Source organism: Garra rufa, chromosome 2, assembly GCF_049309525.1.
Source record: "Garra rufa chromosome 2, GarRuf1.0, whole genome shotgun sequence".
In the NCBI taxonomy this organism is placed as follows: Eukaryota; Metazoa; Chordata; class Actinopteri; order Cypriniformes; family Cyprinidae; genus Garra; species Garra rufa.
Genome location: NC_133362.1, coordinates 70,299,873 through 70,320,563, shown reverse-complemented (window position 1 = coordinate 70,320,563; position 20,691 = coordinate 70,299,873). Strand labels below are relative to the sequence as shown.

The window sequence follows — 20,691 nt, the reverse complement described above, 5'->3', positions numbered from 1 at the left end:
TGCATGCTCATCCAAACTTAGCCGCTTTCGCATTCTTTGCCATTTAGCAAAGTCAGTGCTGGAAGCTTGTCCCAGCCTCTGCTCCATTCCAACAGAGGCACACCAATAATTTACAATCATAGGAGAGGTGCAATAAAAAACAAACAAACAATTCAACGAATTTGAAAATTATATTAATGAAAAACAATGAGTAGTCTACAAGAATGGAGACAGCCAATGTCACTCATGGAAAGTTTTGGGTGAAATAACAGCTGCCTGATCATTTTGATTTTAAATGCAACACAGCTGGCTATCGTTTTCACATAAGCCCCAAAAGCCTTGATTAGCGGATTCAGGTGTGCTTGATCATAGATGGACCTCCACTCCACAGGAAGGGGGCCACCAGAAGTAGGACTGCATACCCTGTATTAAGGATGCCTTTACGGCGGCGAATTACAAGGCATCAGCTTGTGGCGAAGCGCAACCCAAATACAGCGACGATGATCCCTACACCGCTGTTCTGCTCTCCAGAGCAAATACAGAGCAGTGACACTCTCGATAAATGAGCGATCAACAACAGACATCTTGTAAAAAGATGGCTACCAACGGGGTTCGAAACTTTTTGAAACTTTCGCCTCTGACGCACCTGACGTGCGTAAATTTCGCTTCAAACTTTTGTTTTTATGCGCGTCCATTTCGCTCTTGACGGGTGAATGAACACAAAGTGGTCACGCGTATAAATAGAAGCGGCAGGCGCGAATTTAGACGCGTATTCGCGTTTGGTGTGAACGTAGCATAAGGCGCTGGATTAAGGCTACAGTCTCTTCGGGGGTGTGGGTTTGAATCCCACTGCTGCCAAGACAGAGTTTTGGAAGGCTATTGTGCATACCCAAAAAAAAAAAAAAAGTTCTTTGCCCGCATTCCAGAGGCTTTGCAAAGAAGGTCCGGCGGCCGACGTTCTCTCTATCTTTGGGGTGGGGGAAGAGGGCAGAAAACGGCCCACAAAAGCGCAAATCCCAGGGTAGCGTTGCCGAGTGGTCTAAGGCGCTGGATTTAGGCTCCAGTCTCTTCGGGGGCGTGGGTTCGAATCCCATCGCTGCCAGCAGCCATTTTAACCAAGGCAGGGAGGTCCTCTAACCCGCTTGGCATCGGGATTATTTCACGCAAACAGGATTAGACTGCAGCAGTTCTGCAGAGTAAGTATTAGGGAGGCCGTTCCACCTGTGGAAGAGACCCTTGGAGCGCAACCCGACGAGGTAGCATGGCCGCGCGGTCTAATGCTACATTCACACCAAACGGGAATATGCGTCTGGTCCGAGTGTTTTCAATGTTAAGTCAATGGTAAAACGCGTTAACACGCGCCTGGAGTTCTTGCGGCGCGAATGAGGCGCGGCGCGGTAGACGCAAATTCGCCTCATCCGCGCGTCTAGTTCGCGCGAATGGCGCGAATTGAGCGTCTGGCGCGTTAGGTGCGTTAAGCGCGAATTGTGCTTTTTTGTGAATCACGCGTCTGACAAAAATTCGCGTCTGCTACCCGAGGTGAAAAATCGGAACTTCTGTGTCAATTCACGCCGCGTTAACCAATCAGGAGCTGCTTGATGCTGACCTCCACTCTACAGGAAGGGGGCCACCAGGAGTAGGACTGCATACCCCTGTATAAAGGATGCCTTTACGGCGGCGAATTACAAGGCATCAGCTTGCAGCGAAGCGCGACAAGAAAAAAAAAGGGACCACGAGGGTGAATGTGCCAGGGTAGTGTGGCTGAGTGGTCTAAGGCTCTGGATTAAGGCTCCAGTATCTTCGGGGGTGTGAGTTTGAGTCCCACTACTGCCAAGACAGAGTTTCGGAAGGCTATTGTGCCTACACAAAAAAAAAAAAAAACGTTTTTTGCCCGCACTCCAGAGGCTTTGCAAAGAAGGTCCGGCGGCCGACGTTTTCTCTGTCTTTGGGGTGGGGAAAAAAGGGCCCACGAAGGTGAACATTCCAGGGTAGCACATTCCAGGGTAGCGTGGCCGAGTGGTTTAAGGCGTTTGAGTTAGGCTCCAGACTCCTCGGGGGCGTTGGTTCAAATCCCATTGCTGCCAGCAGCCATTTTAACCAAGGCAGGGAGGCCCTCTAACCCGCTTGGGAGCGGGCTTGTTTTACGCAAACAGGAATAGACTGCAGCCGTTCCGCAGAGTCAGTATTAGGGAGGTCGTTTGACCTGTCGTAAAGACCCGTGGAACACACCATGACAAGGTAGCGTGGCCGAGCGGTCTAAGGCGCTGGATTAAGGCTCCAGTCTCTTCGGGGGCGTGGGTTCGAATCCCACCGCTGCCAGGGAAATCTTTTGGAAAGCTCCTGAGGCTGCGAAGCGACTGGAGAAGTGACCCTGCATGCTCATCCAAACTTAGCCGCTTTCGCATTCTTTGCCATTTAGCAAAGTCAGTGCTGGAAGCTTGTCCCAGCCTCTGCTCCATTCCAACAGAGGCACACCAATAATTTACAATCATAGGAGAGGTGCAATAAAAAACAAACAAACAATTCAACGAATTTGAAAATTATATTAATGAAAAACAATGAGTAGTCTACAAGAATGGAGACAGCCAATGTCACTCATGGAAAGTTTTGGGTGAAATAACAGCTGCCTGATCATTTTGATTTTAAATGCAACACAGCTGGCTATCGTTTTCACATAAGCCCCAAAAGCCTTGATTAGCGGATTCAGGTGTGCTTGATCATAGATGGACCTCCACTCCACAGGAAGGGGGCCACCAGAAGTAGGACTGCATACCCTGTATTAAGGATGCCTTTACGGCGGCGAATTACAAGGCATCAGCTTGTGGCGAAGCGCAACCCAAATACAGCGACGATGATCCCTACACCGCTGTTCTGCTCTCCAGAGCAAATACAGAGCAGTGACACTCTCGATAAATGAGCGATCAACAACAGACATCTTGTAAAAAGATGGCTACCAACGGGGTTCGAAACTTTTTGAAACTTTCGCCTCTGACGCACCTGACGTGCGTAAATTTCGCTTCAAACTTTTGTTTTTATGCGCGTCCATTTCGCTCTTGACGGGTGAATGAACACAAAGTGGTCACGCGTATAAATAGAAGCGGCAGGCGCGAATTTAGACGCGTATTCGCGTTTGGTGTGAACGTAGCATAAGGCGCTGGATTAAGGCTACAGTCTCTTCGGGGGTGTGGGTTTGAATCCCACTGCTGCCAAGACAGAGTTTTGGAAGGCTATTGTGCATACCCAAAAAAAAAAAAAAAGTTCTTTGCCCGCATTCCAGAGGCTTTGCAAAGAAGGTCCGGCGGCCGACGTTCTCTCTATCTTTGGGGTGGGGGAAGAGGGCAGAAAACGGCCCACAAAAGCGCAAATCCCAGGGTAGCGTTGCCGAGTGGTCTAAGGCGCTGGATTTAGGCTCCAGTCTCTTCGGGGGCGTGGGTTCGAATCCCATCGCTGCCAGCAGCCATTTTAACCAAGGCAGGGAGGTCCTCTAACCCGCTTGGCATCGGGATTATTTCACGCAAACAGGATTAGACTGCAGCAGTTCTGCAGAGTAAGTATTAGGGAGGCCGTTCCACCTGTGGAAGAGACCCTTGGAGCGCAACCCGAAGGGGGAGCATGGCCGCATGGTCTAATGCTACATTCACACCAAACGGGAATATGCGTCTGGTCCGAGTGATTTCAATGTTAAGTCAATGGTAAAACGCGTTAACACGCGCCTGGAGTTCTTGCGGCGCGAATGAGGCGCGGCGCGGTAGACGCGAATTCGCCTCATCCGCGCGTCTAGTTCGCGTTAGGTGCGTTAAGCGCGAATTGTGCTTTTTTGTGAATCACGCGTCTGACAAGAATTCACGTCTGCTACCCGAGGTGAAAAATCTGAACTTCTGTGTCAATTCACGCCGCGTTAACCAATCAGGAGCTGCTTGATGCTGACCTCCACTCTACAGGAAGGGGGCCACCAGGAGTAGGACTGCATACCCCTGTATAAAGGATGCCTTTACGGCGGCGAAATTACAAGGCATCAGCTTGCAGCGAAGCGAGACAAGAAAAAAAAAGGGACCACGAGGGTGAATGTGCCAGGGTAGCGTGGCCGAGTGGTCTAAGGCTCTGGATTAAGGCTCCAGTATCTTCGGGGGTGTGAGTTTGAGTCCCACTACTGCCAAGACAGAGTTTCGGAAGGCTATTGTGCCTACACAAAAAAAAAAAAAAAACGTTTTTTGCCCGCACTCCAGAGGCTTTGCAAAGAAGGTCCGGCGGCCGACGTTTTCTCTGTCTTTGGGGTGGGGAAAAAAGGGCCCACGAAGGTGAACATTCCAGGGTAGCACATTCCAGGGTAGCGTGGCCGAGTGGTTTAAGGCGTTTGAGTTAGGCTCCAGACTCCTCGGGGGCGTTGGTTCAAATCCCATTGCTGCCAGCAGCCATTTTAACCAAGGCAGGGAGGCCCTCTAACCCGCTTGGGAGCGGGCTTGTTTTACGCAAACAGGAATAGACTGCAGCCGTTCCGCAGAGTCAGTATTAGGGAGGTCGTTTGACCTGTCGTAAAGACCCGTGGAACACACCATGACAAGGTAGCGTGGCCGAGCGTTCTAAGGCGCTGGATTAAGGCTCCAGTCTCTTCGGGGGCGTGGGTTCGAATCCCACCGCTGCCAGGGAAATCTTTTGGAAAGCTCCTGAGGCTGCGAAGCGACTGGAGAAGTGACGCTGCATGCTCATCCAAACTTAGCCGCTTTCGCATTCTTTGCCATTTAGCAAAGTCAGTGCTGGAAGCTTGTCCCAGCCTCTGCTCCATTCCAACAGAGGCACACCAATAATTTACAATCATAGGAGAGGTGCAATAAAAAACAAACAAACAATTCAACGAATTTGAAAATTATATTAATGAAAAACAATGAGTAGTCTACAAGAATGGAGACAGCCAATGTCACTCATGGAAAGTTTTGGGTGAAATAACAGCTGCCTGATCATTTTGATTTTAAATGCAACACAGCTGGCTATCGTTTTCACATAAGCCCCAAAAGCCTTGATTAGCGGATTCAGGTGTGCTTGATCATAGATGGACCTCCACTCCACAGGAAGGGGGCCACCAGAAGTAGAACTGCATACCCTGTATTAAGGATGCCTTTACGGCGGCGAATTACAAGGCATCAGCTTGTGGCGAAGCGCAACCCAAATACAGCGACGATGATCCCTACACCGCTGTTCTGCTCTCCAGAGCAAATACAGAGCAGTGACACTCTCGATAAATGAGCGATCAACAACAGACATCTTGTAAAAAGATGGCTACCAACGGGGTTTGAAACTTTTTGAAACTTTCGCCTCTGACGCACCTGACGTGCGTAAATTTCGCTTCAAACTTTTGTTTTTATGCGCGTCCATTTCGCTCTTGACGGGTGAATGAACACAAAGTGGTCACGCGTATAAATAGAAGCGGCAGGCGCGAATTTAGACGCGTATTCGCGTTTGGTGTGAACGTAGCATAAGGCGCTGGATTAAGGCTACAGTCTCTTCGGGGGTGTGGGTTTGAATCCCACTGCTGCCAAGACAGAGTTTTGGAAGGCTATTGTGCATACCCAAAAAAAAAAAAAAGTTCTTTGCCCGCATTCCAGAGGCTTTGCAAAGAAGGTCCGGCGGCCGACGTTCTCTCTATCTTTGGGGTGGGGGAAGAGGGCAGAAAACGGCCCACAAAAGCGCAAATCCCAGGGTAGCGTTGCCGAGTGGTCTAAGGCGCTGGATTTAGGCTCCAGTCTCTTCGGGGGCGTGGGTTCGAAACCCATCGCTGCCAGCAGCCATTTTAACCAAGGCAGGGAGGTCCTCTAACCCGCTTGGCATCGGGATTATTTCACGCAAACAGGATTAGACTGCAGCAGTTCTGCAGAGTAAGTATTAGGGAGGCCGTTCCACCTGTGGAAGAGACCCTTGGAGCGCAACCCGACGAGGTAGCATGGCCGCGCGGTCTAATGCTACATTCACACCAAACGGGAATATGCGTCTGGTCCGAGTGTTTTCAATGTTAAGTCAATGGTAAAACACGTTAACACGCGCCTGGAGTTCTTGCGGCGCGAATGAGGCGCAGCGCGGTAGACGCGAATTCGCCTCATCCGCGCGTCTAGTTCGCGCGAATGGCGCGAATTGAGCGTCTGGCGCGTTAGGTGCGTTAAGCGCGAATTGTGCTTTTTTGTGAATCACGCGTCTGACAAAAATTCGCGTCTGCTACCCGAGGTGAAAAATCGGAACTTCTGTGTCAATTCACGCCGCGTTAACCAATCAGGAGCTGCTTGATGCTGACCTCCACTCTACAGGAAGGGGGCCACCAGGAGTAGGACTGCATACCCCTGTATAAAGGATGCCTTTACGGCGGCGAATTACAAGGCATCAGCTTGCAGCGAAGCGCGACAAGAAAAAAAAAGGGACCACGAGGGTGAATGTGCCAGGGTAGTGTGGCCGAGTGGTCTAAGGCTCTGGATTAAGGCTCCAGTATCTTCGGGGGTGTGAGTTTGAGTCCCACTACTGCCAAGACAGAGTTTCGGAAGGCTATTGTGCCTACACAAAAAAAAAAAAAAAAACGTTTTTTGCCCGCACTCCAGAGGCTTTGCAAAGAAGGTCCGGCGGCCGACGTTTTCTCTGTCTTTGGGGTGGGGAAAAAAGGTCCCACGAAGGTGAACATTCCAGGGTAGCACATTCCAGGGTAGCGTGGCCGAGTGGTTTAAGGCGTTTGAGTTAGGCTCCAGACTCCTCGGGGGCGTTGGTTCAAATCCCATTGCTGCCAGCAGCCATTTTAACCAAGGCAGGGAGGCCCTCTAACCCGCTTGGGAGCGGGCTTGTTTTACGCAAACAGGAATAGACTGCAGCCGTTCCGCAGAGTCAGTATTAGGGAGGTCGTTTGACCTGTCGTAAAGACCCGTGGAACACACCATGACAAGGTAGCGTGGCCGAGCGGTCTAAGGCGCTGGATTAAGGCTCCAGTCTCTTCGGGGGCGTGGGTTCGAATCCCACCGCTGCCAGGGAAATCTTTTGGAAAGCTCCTGAGGCTGCGAAGCGACTGGAGAAGTGACCCTGCATGCTCATCCAAACTTAGCCGCTTTCGCATTCTTTGCCATTTAGCAAAGTCAGTGCTGGAAGCTTGTCCCAGCCTCTGCTCCATTCCAACAGAGGCACACCAATAATTTACAATCATAGGAGAGGTGCAATAAAAAACAAACAAACAATTCAACGAATTTGAAAATTATATTAATGAAAAACAATGAGTAGTCTACAAGAATGGAGACAGCCAATGTCACTCATGGAAAGTTTTGGGTGAAATAACAGCTGCCTGATCATTTTGATTTTAAATGCAACACAGCTGGCTATCGTTTTCACATAAGCCCCAAAAGCCTTGATTAGCGGATTCAGGTGTGCTTGATCATAGATGGACCTCCACTCCACAGGAAGGGGGCCACCAGAAGTAGGACTGCATACCCTGTATTAAGGATGCCTTTACGGCGGCGAATTACAAGGCATCAGCTTGTGGCGAAGCGCAACCCAAATACAGCGACGATGATCCCTACACCGCTGTTCTGCTCTCCAGAGCAAATACAGAGCAGTGACACTCTCGATAAATGAGCGATCAACAACAGACATCTTGTAAAAAGATGGCTACCAACGGGGTTCGAAACTTTTTGAAACTTTCGCCTCTGACGCACCTGACGTGCGTAAATTTCGCTTCAAACTTTTGTTTTTATGCGCGTCCATTTCGCTCTTGACGGGTGAATGAACACAAAGTGGTCACGCGTATAAATAGAAGCGGCAGGCGCGAATTTAGACGCGTATTCGCGTTTGGTGTGAACGTAGCATAAGGCGCTGGATTAAGGCTACAGTCTCTTCGGGGGTGTGGGTTTGAATCCCACTGCTGCCAAGACAGAGTTTTGGAAGGCTATTGTGCATACCCAAAAAAAAAAAAAAAGTTCTTTGCCCGCATTCCAGAGGCTTTGCAAAGAAGGTCCGGCGGCCGACGTTCTCTCTATCTTTGGGGTGGGGGAAGAGGGCAGAAAACGGCCCACAAAAGCGCAAATCCCAGGGTAGCGTTGCCGAGTGGTCTAAGGCGCTGGATTTAGGCTCCAGTCTCTTCGGGGGCGTGGGTTCGAATCCCATCGCTGCCAGCAGCCATTTTAACCAAGGCAGGGAGGTCCTCTAACCCGCTTGGCATCGGGATTATTTCACGCAAACAGGATTAGACTGCAGCAGTTCTGCAGAGTAAGTATTAGGGAGGCCGTTCCACCTGTGGAAGAGACCCTTGGAGCGCAACCCGACGAGGTAGCATGGCCGCGCGGTCTAATGCTACATTCACACCAAACGGGAATATGCGTCTGGTCCGAGTGTTTTCAATGTTAAGTCAATGGTAAAACGCGTTAACATGCGCCTGGAGTTCTTGCGGCGCGAATGAGGCGCGGCGCGGTAGACGCAAATTCGCCTCATCCGCGCGTCTAGTTCGCGCGAATGGCGCGAATTGAGCGTCTGGCGCGTTAGGTGCGTTAAGCGCGAATTGTGCTTTTTTGTGAATCACGCGTCTGACAAAAATTCGCGTCTGCTACCCGAGGTGAAAAATCGGAACTTCTGTGTCAATTCACGCCGCGTTAACCAATCAGGAGCTGCTTGATGCTGACCTCCACTCTACAGGAAGGGGGCCACCAGGAGTAGGACTGCATACCCCTGTATAAAGGATGCCTTTACGGCGGCGAATTACAAGGCATCAGCTTGCAGCGAAGCGCGAGAAGAAAAAAAAAGGGACCACGAGGGTGAATGTGCCAGGGTAGTGTGGCCGAGTGGTCTAAGGCTCTGGATTAAGGCTCCAGTATCTTCGGGGGTGTGAGTTTGAGTCCCACTACTGCCAAGACAGAGTTTCGGAAGGCTATTGTGCCTACACAAAAAAAAAAAAAAATCGTTTTTTGCCCGCACTCCAGAGGCTTTGCAAAGAAGGTCCGGCGGCCGACGTTTTCTCTGTCTTTGGGGTGGGGAAAAAAGGGCCCACGAAGGTGAACATTCCAGGGTAGCACATTCCAGGGTAGCGTGGCCGAGTGGTTTAAGGCGTTTGAGTTAGGCTCCAGACTCCTCGGGGGCGTTGGTTCAAATCCCATTGCTGCCAGCAGCCATTTTAACCAAGGCAGGGAGGCCCTCTAACCCGCTTGGGAGCGGGCTTGTTTTACGCAAACAGGAATAGACTGCAGCCGTTCCGCAGAGTCAGTATTAGGGAGGTCGTTTGACCTGTCATAAAGACCCGTGGAACACACCATGACAAGGTAGCGTGGCCGAGCGGTCTAAAGCGCTGGATTAAGGCTCCAGTCTCTTCGGGGGCGTGGGTTCGAATCCCACCGCTGCCAGGGAAATCTTTTGGAAAGCTCCTGAGGCTGCGAAGCGACTGGAGAAGTGACGCTGCATGCTCATCCAAACTTAGCCGCTTTCGCATTCTTTGCCATTTAGCAAAGTCAGTGCTGGAAGCTTGTCCCAGCCTCTGCTCCATTCCAACAGAGGCACACCAATAATTTACAATCATAGGAGAGGTGCAATAAAAAACAAACAAACAATTCAACGAATTTGAAAATTATATTAATGAAAAACAATGAGTAGTCTACAAGAATGGAGACAGCCAATGTCACTCATGGAAAGTTTTGGGTGAAATAACAGCTGCCTGATCATTTTGATTTTAAATGCAACACAGCTGGCTATCGTTTTCACATAAGCCCCAAAAGCCTTGATTAGCGGATTCAGGTGTGCTTGATCATAGATGGACCTCCACTCCACAGGAAGGGGGCCACCAGAAGTAGGACTGCATACCCTGTATTAAGGATGCCTTTACGGCGGCGAATTACAAGGCATCAGCTTGTGGCGAAGCGCAACCCAAATACAGCGACGATGATCCCTACACCGCTGTTCTGCTCTCCAGAGCAAATACAGAGCAGTGACACTCTCGATAAATGAGCGATCAACAACAGACATCTTGTAAAAAGATGGCTACCAACGGGGTTCGAAACTTTTTGAAACTTTCGCCTCTGACGCACCTGACGTGCGTAAATTTCGCTTCAAACTTTTGTTTTTATGCGCGTCCATTTCGCTCTTGACGGGTGAATGAACACAAAGTGGTCACGCGTATAAATAGAAGCGGCAGGCGCGAATTTAGACGCGTATTCGCGTTTGGTGTGAACGTAGCATAAGGCGCTGGATTAAGGCTACAGTCTCTTCGGGGGTGTGGGTTTGAATCCCACTGCTGCCAAGACAGAGTTTTGGAAGGCTATTGTGCATACCCAAAAAAAAAAAAAAAGTTCTTTGCCCGCATTCCAGAGGCTTTGCAAAGAAGGTCCGGCGGCCGACGTTCTCTCTATCTTTGGGGTGGGGGAAGAGGGCAGAAAACGGCCCACAAAAGCGCAAATCCCAGGGTAGCGTTGCCGAGTGGTCTAAGGCGCTGGATTTAGGCTCCAGTCTCTTCGGGGGCGTGGGTTCGAATCCCATCGCTGCCAGCAGCCATTTTAACCAAGGCAGGGAGGTCCTCTAACCCGCTTGGCATCGGGATTATTTCACGCAAACAGGATTAGACTGCAGCAGTTCTGCAGAGTAAGTATTAGGGAGGCCGTTCCACCTGTGGAAGAGACCCTTGGAGCGCAACCCGACGAGGTAGCATGGCCGCGCGGTCTAATGCTACATTCACACCAAACGGGAATATGCGTCTGGTCCGAGTGTTTTCAATGTTAAGTCAATGGTAAAACGCGTTAACACGCGCCTGGAGTTCTTGCGGCGCGAATGAGGCGCGGCGCGGTAGACGCAAATTCGCCTCATCCGCGCGTCTAGTTCGCGCGAATGGCGCGAATTGAGCGTCTGGCGCGTTAGGTGCGTTAAGCGCGAATTGTGCTTTTTTGTGAATCACGCGTCTGACAAAAATTCGCGTCTGCTACCCGAGGTGAAAAATCGGAACTTCTGTGTCAATTCACGCCGCGTTAACCAATCAGGAGCTGCTTGATGCTGACCTCCACTCTACAGGAAGGGGGCCACCAGGAGTAGGACTGCATACCCCTGTATAAAGGATGCCTTTACGGCGGCGAATTACAAGGCATCAGCTTGCAGCGAAGCGCGACAAGAAAAAAAAAGGGACCACGAGGGTGAATGTGCCAGGGTAGTGTGGCCGAGTGGTCTAAGGCTCTGGATTAAGGCTCCAGTATCTTCGGGGGTGTGAGTTTGAGTCCCACTACTGCCAAGACAGAGTTTCGGAAGGCTATTGTGCCTACACAAAAAAAAAAAAAAAAACGTTTTTTGCCCGCACTCCAGAGGCTTTGCAAAGAAGGTCCGGCGGCCGACGTTTTCTCTGTCTTTGGGGTGGGGAAAAAAGGGCCCACGAAGGTGAACATTCCAGGGTAGCACATTCCAGGGTAGCGTGGCCGAGTGGTTTAAGGCGTTTGAGTTAGGCTCCAGACTCCTCGGGGGCGTTGGTTCAGATCCCATTGCTGCCAGCAGCCATTTTAACCAAGGCAGGGAGGCCCTCTAACCCGCTTGGGAGCGGGCTTGTTTTACGCAAACAGGAATAGACTGCAGCCGTTCCGCAGAGTCAGTATTAGGGAGGTCGTTTGACCTGTCGTAAAGACCCGTGGAACACACCATGACAAGGTAGCGTGGCCGAGCGGTCTAAGGCGCTGGATTAAGGCTCCAGTCTCTTCGGGGGCATGGGTTCGAATCCCACCGCTGCCAGGGAAATCTTTTGGAAAGCTCCTGAGGCTGCGAAGCGACTGGAGAAGTGACCCTGCATGCTCATCCAAACTTAGCCGCTTTCGCATTCTTTGCCATTTAGCAAAGTCAGTGCTGGAAGCTTGTCCCAGCCTCTGCTCCATTCCAACAGAGGCACACCAATAATTTACAATCATAGGAGAGGTGCAATAAAAAACAAACAAACAATTCAACGAATTTGAAAATTATATTAATGAAAAACAATGAGTAGTCTACAAGAATGGAGACAGCCAATGTCACTCATGGAAAGTTTTGGGTGAAATAACAGCTGCCTGATCATTTTGATTTTAAATGCAACACAGCTGGCTATCGTTTTCACATAAGCCCCAAAAGCCTTGATTAGCGGATTCAGGTGTGCTTGATCATAGATGGACCTCCACTCCACAGGAAGGGGGCCACCAGAAGTAGGACTGCATACCCTGTATTAAGGATGCCTTTACGGCGGCGAATTACAAGGCATCAGCTTGTGGCGAAGCGCAACCCAAATACAGCGACGATGATCCCTACACCGCTGTTCTGCTCTCCAGAGCAAATACAGAGCAGTGACACTCTCGATAAATGAGCGATCAACAACAGACATCTTGTAAAAAGATGGCTACCAACGGGGTTCGAAACTTTTTGAAACTTTCGCCTCTGACGCACCTGACGTGCGTAAATTTCGCTTCAAACTTTTGTTTTTATGCGCGTCCATTTCGCTCTTGACGGGTGAATGAACACAAAGTGGTCACGCGTATAAATAGAAGCGGCAGGCGCGAATTTAGACGCGTATTCGCGTTTGGTGTGAACGTAGCATAAGGCGCTGGATTAAGGCTACAGTCTCTTCGGGGGTGTGGGTTTGAATCCCACTGCTGCCAAGACAGAGTTTTGGAAGGCTATTGTGCATACCCAAAAAAAAAAAAAAAGTTCTTTGCCCGCATTCCAGAGGCTTTGCAAAGAAGGTCCGGCGGCCGACGTTCTCTCTATCTTTGGGGTGGGGGAAGAGGGCAGAAAACGGCCCACAAAAGCGCAAATCCCAGGGTAGCGTTGCCGAGTGGTCTAAGGCGCTGGATTTAGGCTCCAGTCTCTTCGGGGGCGTGGGTTCGAATCCCATCGCTGCCAGCAGCCATTTTAACCAAGGCAGGGAGGTCCTCTAACCCGCTTGGCATCGGGATTATTTCACGCAAACAGGATTAGACTGCAGCAGTTCTGCAGAGTAAGTATTAGGGAGGCCGTTCCACCTGTGGAAGAGACCCTTGGAGCGCAACCCGAAGGGGGAGCATGGCCGCATGGTCTAATGCTACATTCACACCAAACGGGAATATGCGTCTGGTCCGAGTGATTTCAATGTTAAGTCAATGGTAAAACGCGTTAACACGCGCCTGGAGTTCTTGCGGCGCGAATGAGGCGCGGCGCGGTAGACGCGAATTCGCCTCATCCGCGCGTCTAGTTCGCGTTAGGTGCGTTAAGCGCGAATTGTGCTTTTTTGTGAATCACGCGTCTGACAAGAATTCACGTCTGCTACCCGAGGTGAAAAATCTGAACTTCTGTGTCAATTCACGCCGCGTTAACCAATCAGGAGCTGCTTGATGCTGACCTCCACTCTACAGGAAGGGGGCCACCAGGAGTAGGACTGCATACCCCTGTATAAAGGATGCCTTTACGGCGGCGAAATTACAAGGCATCAGCTTGCAGCGAAGCGAGACAAGAAAAAAAAAGGGACCACGAGGGTGAATGTGCCAGGGTAGCGTGGCCGAGTGGTCTAAGGCTCTGGATTAAGGCTCCAGTATCTTCGGGGGTGTGAGTTTGAGTCCCACTACTGCCAAGACAGAGTTTCGGAAGGCTATTGTGCCTACACAAAAAAAAAAAAAAAAATGTTTTTTGCCCGCACTCCAGAGGCTTTGCAAAGAAGGTCCGGCGGCCGACGTTTTCTCTGTCTTTGGGGTGGGGAAAAAAGGGCCCACGAAGGTGAACATTCCAGGGTAGCACATTCCAGGGTAGCGTGGCCGAGTGGTTTAAGGCGTTTGAGTTAGGCTCCAGACTCCTCGGGGGCGTTGGTTCAAATCCCATTGCTGCCAGCAGCCATTTTAACCAAGGCAGGGAGGCCCTCTAACCCGCTTGGGAGCGGGCTTGTTTTACGCAAACAGGAATAGACTGCAGCCGTTCCGCAGAGTCAGTATTAGGGAGGTCGTTTGACCTGTCGTAAAGACCCGTGGAACACACCATGACAAGGTAGCGTGGCCGAGCGTTCTAAAGCGCTGGATTAAGGCTCCAGTCTCTTCGGGGGCGTGGGTTCGAATCCCACCGCTGCCAGGGAAATCTTTTGGAAAGCTCCTGAGGCTGCGAAGCGACTGGAGAAGTGACGCTGCATGCTCATCCAAACTTAGCCGCTTTCGCATTCTTTGCCATTTAGCAAAGTCAGTGCTGGAAGCTTGTCCCAGCCTCTGCTCCATTCCAACAGAGGCACACCAATAATTTACAATCATAGGAGAGGTGCAATAAAAAACAAACAAACAATTCAACGAATTTGAAAATTATATTAATGAAAAACAATGAGTAGTCTACAAGAATGGAGACAGCCAATGTCACTCATGGAAAGTTTTGGGTGAAATAACAGCTGCCTGATCATTTTGATTTTAAATGCAACACAGCTGGCTATCGTTTTCACATAAGCCCCAAAAGCCTTGATTAGCGGATTCAGGTGTGCTTGATCATAGATGGACCTCCACTCCACAGGAAGGGGGCCACCAGAAGTAGGACTGCATACCCTGTATTAAGGATGCCTTTACGGCGGCGAATTACAAGGCATCAGCTTGTGGCGAAGCGCAACCCAAATACAGCGACGATGATCCCTACACCGCTGTTCTGCTCTCCAGAGCAAATACAGAGCAGTGACACTCTCGATAAATGAGCGATCAACAACAGACATCTTGTAAAAAGATGGCTACCAACGGGGTTTGAAACTTTTTGAAACTTTCGCCTCTGACGCACCTGACGTGCGTAAATTTCGCTTCAAACTTTTGTTTTTATGCGCGTCCATTTCGCTCTTGACGGGTGAATGAACACAAAGTGGTCACGCGTATAAATAGAAGCGGCAGGCGCGAATTTAGACGCGTATTCGCGTTTGGTGTGAACGTAGCATAAGGCGCTGGATTAAGGCTACAGTCTCTTCGGGGGTGTGGGTTTGAATCCCACTGCTGCCAAGACAGAGTTTTGGAAGGCTATTGTGCATACCCAAAAAAAAAAAAAAAGTTCTTTGCCCGCATTCCAGAGGCTTTGCAAAGAAGGTCCGGCGGCCGACGTTCTCTCTATCTTTGGGGTGGGGGAAGAGGGCAGAAAACGGCCCACAAAAGCGCAAATCCCAGGGTAGCGTTGCCGAGTGGTCTAAGGCGCTGGATTTAGGCTCCAGTCTCTTCGGGGGCGTGGGTTCGAATCCCATCGCTGCCAGCAGCCATTTTAACCAAGGCAGGGAGGTCCTCTAACCCGCTTGGCATCGGGATTATTTCACGCAAACAGGATTAGACTGCAGCAGTTCTGCAGAGTAAGTATTAGGGAGGCCGTTCCACCTGTGGAAGAGACCCTTGGAGCGCAACCCGACGAGGTAGCATGGCCGCGCGGTCTAATGCTACATTCACACCAAACGGGAATATGCGTCTGGTCCGAGTGTTTTCAATGTTAAGTCAATGGTAAAACACGTTAACACGCGCCTGGAGTTCTTGCGGCGCGAATGAGGCGCAGCGCGGTAGACGCGAATTCGCCTCATCCGCGCGTCTAGTTCGCGCGAATGGCGCGAATTGAGCGTCTGGCGCGTTAGGTGCGTTAAGCGCGAATTGTGCTTTTTTGTGAATCACGCGTCTGACAAAAATTCGCGTCTGCTACCCGAGGTGAAAAATCGGAACTTCTGTGTCAATTCACGCCGCGTTAACCAATCAGGAGCTGCTTGATGCTGACCTCCACTCTACAGGAAGGGGGCCACCAGGAGTAGGACTGCATACCCCTGTATAAAGGATGCCTTTACGGCGGCGAATTACAAGGCATCAGCTTGCAGCGAAGCGCGACAAGAAAAAAAAAGGGACCACGAGGGTGAATGTGCCAGGGTAGTGTGGCCGAGTGGTCTAAGGCTCTGGATTAAGGCTCCAGTATCTTCGGGGGTGTGAGTTTGAGTCCCACTACTGCCAAGACAGAGTTTCGGAAGGCTATTGTGCCTACACAAAAAAAAAAAAAAACGTTTTTTGCCCGCACTCCAGAGGCTTTGCAAAGAAGGTCCGGCGGCCGACGTTTTCTCTGTCTTTGGGGTGGGGAAAAAAGGTCCCACGAAGGTGAACATTCCAGGGTAGCACATTCCAGGGTAGCGTGGCCGAGTGGTTTAAGGCGTTTGAGTTAGGCTCCAGACTCCTCGGGGGCGTTGGTTCAAATCCCATTGCTGCCAGCAGCCATTTTAACCAAGGCAGGGAGGCCCTCTAACCCGCTTGGGAGCGGGCTTGTTTTACGCAAACAGGAATAGACTGCAGCCGTTCCGCAGAGTCAGTATTAGGGAGGTCGTTTGACCTGTCGTAAAGACCCGTGGAACACACCATGACAAGATAGCGTGGCCGAGCGGTCTAAGGCGCTGGATTAAGGCTCCAGTCTCTTCGGGGGAGTGGGTTCGAATCCCACCGCTGCCAGGGAAATCTTTTGGAAAGCTCCTGAGGCTGCGAAGCGACTGGAGAAGTGACCCTGCATGCTCATCCAAACTTAGCCGCTTTCGCATTCTTTGCCATTTAGCAAAGTCAGTGCTGGAAGCTTGTCCCAGCCTCTGCTCCATTCCAACAGAGGCACACCAATAATTTACAATCATAGGAGAGGTGCAATAAAAAACAAACAAACAATTCAACGAATTTGAAAATTATATTAATGAAAAACAATGAGTAGTCTACAAGAATGGAGACAGCCAATGTCACTCATGGAAAGTTTTGGGTGAAATAACAGCTGCCTGATCATTTTGATTTTAAATGCAACACAGCTGGCTATCGTTTTCACATAAGCCCCAAAAGCCTTGATTAGCGGATTCAGGTGTGCTTGATCATAGATGGACCTCCACTCCACAGGAAGGGGGCCACCAGAAGTAGGACTGCATACCCTGTATTAAGGATGCCTTTACGGCGGCGAATTACAAGGCATCAGCTTGTGGCGAAGCGCAACCCAAATACAGCGACGATGATCCCTACACCGCTGTTCTGCTCTCCAGAGCAAATACAGAGCAGTGACACTCTCGATAAATGAGCGATCAACAACAGACATCTTGTAAAAAGATGGCTACCAACGGGGTTCGAAACTTTTTGAAACTTTCGCCTCTGACGCACCTGACGTGCGTAAATTTCGCTTCAAACTTTTGTTTTTATGCGCGTCCATTTCGCTCTTGACGGGTGAATGAACACAAAGTGGTCACGCGTATAAATAGAAGCGGCAGGCGCGAATTTAGACGCGTATTCGCGTTTGGTGTGAACGTAGCATAAGGCGCTGGATTAAGGCTACAGTCTCTTCGGGGGTGTGGGTTTGAATCCCACTGCTGCCAAGACAGAGTTTTGGAAGGCTATTGTGCATACCCAAAAAAAAAAAAAAAGTTCTTTGCCCGCATTCCAGAGGCTTTGCAAAGAAGGTCCGGCGGCCGACGTTCTCTCTATCTTTGGGGTGGGGGAAGAGGGCAGAAAACGGCCCACAAAAGCGCAAATCCCAGGGTAGCGTTGCCGAGTGGTCTAAGGCGCTGGATTTAGGCTCCAGTCTCTTCGGGGGCGTGGGTTCGAATCCCATCGCTGCCAGCAGCCATTTTAACCAAGGCAGGGAGGTCCTCTAACCCGCTTGGCATCGGGATTATTTCACGCAAACAGGATTAGACTGCAGCAGTTCTGCAGAGTAAGTATTAGGGAGGCCGTTCCACCTGTGGAAGAGACCCTTGGAGCGCAACCCGACGAGGTAGCATGGCCGCGCGGTCTAATGCTACATTCACACCAAACGGGAATATGCGTCTGGTCCGAGTGTTTTCAATGTTAAGTCAATGGTAAAACGCGTTAACACGCGCCTGGAGTTCTTGCGGCGCGAATGAGGCGCGGCGCGGTAGACGCAAATTCGCCTCATCCGCGCGTCTAGTTCGCGCGAATGGCGCGAATTGAGCGTCTGGCGCGTTAGGTGCGTTAAGCGCGAATTGTGCTTTTTTGTGAATCACGCGTCTGACAAAAATTCGCGTCTGCTACCCGAGGTGAAAAATCGGAACTTCTGTGTCAATTCACGCCGCGTTAACCAATCAGGAGCTGCTTGATGCTGACCTCCACTCTACAGGAAGGGGGCCACCAGGAGTAGGACTGCATACCCCTGTATAAAGGATGCCTTTACGGCGGCGAATTACAAGGCATCAGCTTGCAGCGAAGCGCGACAAGAAAAAAAAAGGGACCACGAGGGTGAATGTGCCAGGGTAGTGTGGCCGAGTGGTCTAAGGCTCTGGATTAAGGCTCCAGTATCTTCGGGGGTGTGAGTTTGAGTCCCACTACTGCCAAGACAGAGTTTCGGAAGGCTATTGTGCCTACACAAAAAAAAAAAAAAACGTTTTTTGCCCGCACTCCAGAGGCTTTGCAAAGAAGGTCCGGCGGCCGACGTTTTCTCTGTCTTTGGGGTGGGGAAAAAAGGGCCCACGAAGGTGAACATTCCAGGGTAGCACATTCCAGGGTAGCGTGGCCGAGTGGTTTAAGGCGTTTGAGTTAGGCTCCAGACTCCTCGGGGGCGTTGGTTCAAATCCCATTGCTGCCAGCAGCCATTTTAACCAAGGCAGGGAGGCCCTCTAACCCGCTTGGGAGCGGGCTTGTTTTACGCAAACAGGAATAGACTGCAGCCGTTCCGCAGAGTCAGTATTAGGGAGGTCGTTTGACCTGTCGTAAAGACCCGTGGAACACACCATGACAAGGTAGCGTGGCCGAGCGGTCTAAGGCGCTGGATTAAGGCTCCAGTCTCTTCGGGGGCGTGGGTTCGAATCCCACCGCTGCCAGGGAAATCTTTTGGAAAGCTCCTGAGGCTGCGAAGCGACTGGAGAAGTGACCCTGCATGCTCATCCAAACTTAGCCGCTTTCGCATTCTTTGCCATTTAGCAAAGTCAGTGCTGGAAGCTTGTCCCAGCCTCTGCTCCATTCCAACAGAGGCACACCAATAATTTACAATCATAGGAGAGGTGCAATAAAAAACAAACAAACAATTCAACGAATTTGAAAATTATATTAATGAAAAACAATGAGTAGTCTACAAGAATGGAGACAGCCAATGTCACTCATGGAAAGTTTTGGGTGAAATAACAGCTGCCTGATCATTTTGATTTTAAATGCAACACAGCTGGCTATCGTTTTCACATAAGCCCCAAAAGCCTTGATTAGCGGATTCAGGTGTGCTTGATCATAGATGGACCTCCACTCCACAGGAAGGGGGCCACCAGAAGTAGGACTGCATACCCTGTATTAAGGATGCCTTTACGGCGGCGAATTACAAGGCATCAGCTTGTGGCGAAGCGCAACCCAAATACAGCGACGATGATCCCTACACCGCTGTTCTGCTCTCCAGAGCAAATACAGAGCAGTGACACTCTCGATAAATGAGCGATCAACAACAGACATCTTGTAAAAAGATGGCTACCAACGGGGTTCGAAACTTTTTGAAACTTTCGCCTCTGACGCACCTGACGTGCGTAAATTTCGCTTCAAACTTTTGTTTTTATGCGCGTCCATTTCGCTCTTGACGGGTGAATGAACACAAAGTGGTCACGCGTATAAATAGAAGCGGCAGGCGCGAATTTAGACGCGTATTCGCGTTTGGTGTGAACGTAGCATAAGGCGCTGGATTAAGGCTACAGTCTCTTCGGGGGTGTGGGTTTGAATCCCACTGCTGCCAAGACAGAGTTTTGGAAGGCTATTGTGCATACCCAAAAAAAAAAAAAAAGTTCTTTGCCCGCATTCCAGAGGCTTTGCAAAGAAGGTCCGGCGGCCGACGTTCTCTCTATCTTTGGGGTGGGGGAAGAGGGCAGAAAACGGCCCACAAAAGCGCAAATCCCAGGGTAGCGTTGCCGAGTGGTCTAAGGCGCTGGATTTAGGCTCCAGTCTCTTCGGGGGCGTGGGTTCGAATCCCATCGCTGCCAGCAGCCATTTTAACCAAGGCAGGGAGGTCCTCTAACCCGCTTGGCATCGGGATTATTTCACGCAAACAGGATTAGACTGCAGCAGTTCTGCAGAGTAAGTATTAGGGAGGCCGTTCCACCTGTGGAAGAGACCCTTGGAGCGCAACCCGAAGGGGGAGCATGGCCGCATGGTCTAATGCTACATTCACACCAAACGGGAATATGCGTCTGGTCCGAGTGATTTCAATGTTAAGTCAATGGTAAAACGCGTTAACACGCGCCTGGAGTTCTTGCGGCGCGAATGAGGCGCGGCGCGGTAGACGCGAATTCGCCTCATCCGCGCGTCTAGTTCGCGTTAGGTGCGTTAAGCGCGAATTGTGCTTTTTTGTGAATCACGCGTCTGACAAGAATTCACGTCTGCTACCCGAGGTGAAAAATCTGAACTTCTGTGTCAATTCACGCCGCGTTAACCAATCAGGAGCTGCTTGATGCTGACCTCCACTCTACAGGAAGGGGGCCACCAGGAGTAGGACTGCATACCCCTGTATAAAGGATGCCTTTACGGCGGCGAAATTACAAGGCATCAGCTTGCAGCGAAGCGAGACAAGAAAAAAAAAGGGACCACGAGGGTGAATGTGCCAGGGTAGCGTGGCCGAGTGGTCTAAGGCTCTGGATTAAGGCTCCAGTATCTTCGGGGGTGTGAGTTTGAGTCCCACTACTGCCAAGACAGAGTTTCGGAAGGCTATTGTGCCTACACAAAAAAAAAAAAAAAAACGTTTTTTGCCCGCACTCCAGAGGCTTTGCAAAGAAGATCCGGCGGCCGACGTTTTCTCTGTCTTTGGGGTGGGGAAAAAAGGGCCCACGAAGGTGAA

The 20,691-nt window shown here is 50.6% G+C and overlaps 17 non-coding genes across 17 annotated transcripts; all 17 read left to right on the top strand.

Annotated features, from left to right (window-relative positions):
- Nucleotides 1-999: 999 nt before the first annotated feature.
- Nucleotides 1,000-1,081, top strand: trnal-uag (transfer RNA leucine (anticodon UAG)). Its single transcript has one exon. It is a non-coding gene; the product is annotated as a tRNA-Leu (tRNA).
- A 1,135-nt stretch (nucleotides 1,082-2,216) lies between these two features.
- Nucleotides 2,217-2,298, top strand: trnal-aag (transfer RNA leucine (anticodon AAG)). The gene has a single exon. It is a non-coding gene; the product is annotated as a tRNA-Leu (tRNA).
- Nucleotides 2,299-3,350: 1,052 nt separating this feature from the next.
- Nucleotides 3,351-3,432, top strand: trnal-uag (transfer RNA leucine (anticodon UAG)). The gene has a single exon. It is a non-coding gene; the product is annotated as a tRNA-Leu (tRNA).
- A 1,108-nt stretch (nucleotides 3,433-4,540) lies between these two features.
- Nucleotides 4,541-4,622, top strand: trnal-aag (transfer RNA leucine (anticodon AAG)). The gene has a single exon. It is a non-coding gene; the product is annotated as a tRNA-Leu (tRNA).
- A 1,051-nt stretch (nucleotides 4,623-5,673) lies between these two features.
- trnal-uag (transfer RNA leucine (anticodon UAG)) lies at nucleotides 5,674-5,755 on the top strand. The gene has a single exon. It is a non-coding gene; the product is annotated as a tRNA-Leu (tRNA).
- Nucleotides 5,756-6,892: 1,137 nt separating this feature from the next.
- trnal-aag (transfer RNA leucine (anticodon AAG)) lies at nucleotides 6,893-6,974 on the top strand. Its single transcript has one exon. It is a non-coding gene; the product is annotated as a tRNA-Leu (tRNA).
- Nucleotides 6,975-8,026: 1,052 nt separating this feature from the next.
- trnal-uag (transfer RNA leucine (anticodon UAG)) lies at nucleotides 8,027-8,108 on the top strand. Its single transcript has one exon. It is a non-coding gene; the product is annotated as a tRNA-Leu (tRNA).
- A 1,136-nt stretch (nucleotides 8,109-9,244) lies between these two features.
- trnal-aag (transfer RNA leucine (anticodon AAG)) lies at nucleotides 9,245-9,326 on the top strand. The gene has a single exon. It is a non-coding gene; the product is annotated as a tRNA-Leu (tRNA).
- A 1,052-nt stretch (nucleotides 9,327-10,378) lies between these two features.
- Nucleotides 10,379-10,460, top strand: trnal-uag (transfer RNA leucine (anticodon UAG)). Its single transcript has one exon. It is a non-coding gene; the product is annotated as a tRNA-Leu (tRNA).
- A 1,137-nt stretch (nucleotides 10,461-11,597) lies between these two features.
- On the top strand, nucleotides 11,598-11,679 carry trnal-aag (transfer RNA leucine (anticodon AAG)). Its single transcript has one exon. It is a non-coding gene; the product is annotated as a tRNA-Leu (tRNA).
- A 1,052-nt stretch (nucleotides 11,680-12,731) lies between these two features.
- trnal-uag (transfer RNA leucine (anticodon UAG)) lies at nucleotides 12,732-12,813 on the top strand. The gene has a single exon. It is a non-coding gene; the product is annotated as a tRNA-Leu (tRNA).
- Nucleotides 12,814-13,922: 1,109 nt separating this feature from the next.
- trnal-aag (transfer RNA leucine (anticodon AAG)) lies at nucleotides 13,923-14,004 on the top strand. Its single transcript has one exon. It is a non-coding gene; the product is annotated as a tRNA-Leu (tRNA).
- Nucleotides 14,005-15,056: 1,052 nt separating this feature from the next.
- Nucleotides 15,057-15,138, top strand: trnal-uag (transfer RNA leucine (anticodon UAG)). Its single transcript has one exon. It is a non-coding gene; the product is annotated as a tRNA-Leu (tRNA).
- Nucleotides 15,139-16,273: 1,135 nt separating this feature from the next.
- Nucleotides 16,274-16,355, top strand: trnal-aag (transfer RNA leucine (anticodon AAG)). Its single transcript has one exon. It is a non-coding gene; the product is annotated as a tRNA-Leu (tRNA).
- A 1,052-nt stretch (nucleotides 16,356-17,407) lies between these two features.
- Nucleotides 17,408-17,489, top strand: trnal-uag (transfer RNA leucine (anticodon UAG)). Its single transcript has one exon. It is a non-coding gene; the product is annotated as a tRNA-Leu (tRNA).
- A 1,135-nt stretch (nucleotides 17,490-18,624) lies between these two features.
- Nucleotides 18,625-18,706, top strand: trnal-aag (transfer RNA leucine (anticodon AAG)). The gene has a single exon. It is a non-coding gene; the product is annotated as a tRNA-Leu (tRNA).
- Nucleotides 18,707-19,758: 1,052 nt separating this feature from the next.
- On the top strand, nucleotides 19,759-19,840 carry trnal-uag (transfer RNA leucine (anticodon UAG)). Its single transcript has one exon. It is a non-coding gene; the product is annotated as a tRNA-Leu (tRNA).
- Nucleotides 19,841-20,691: the final 851 nt, after the last annotated feature.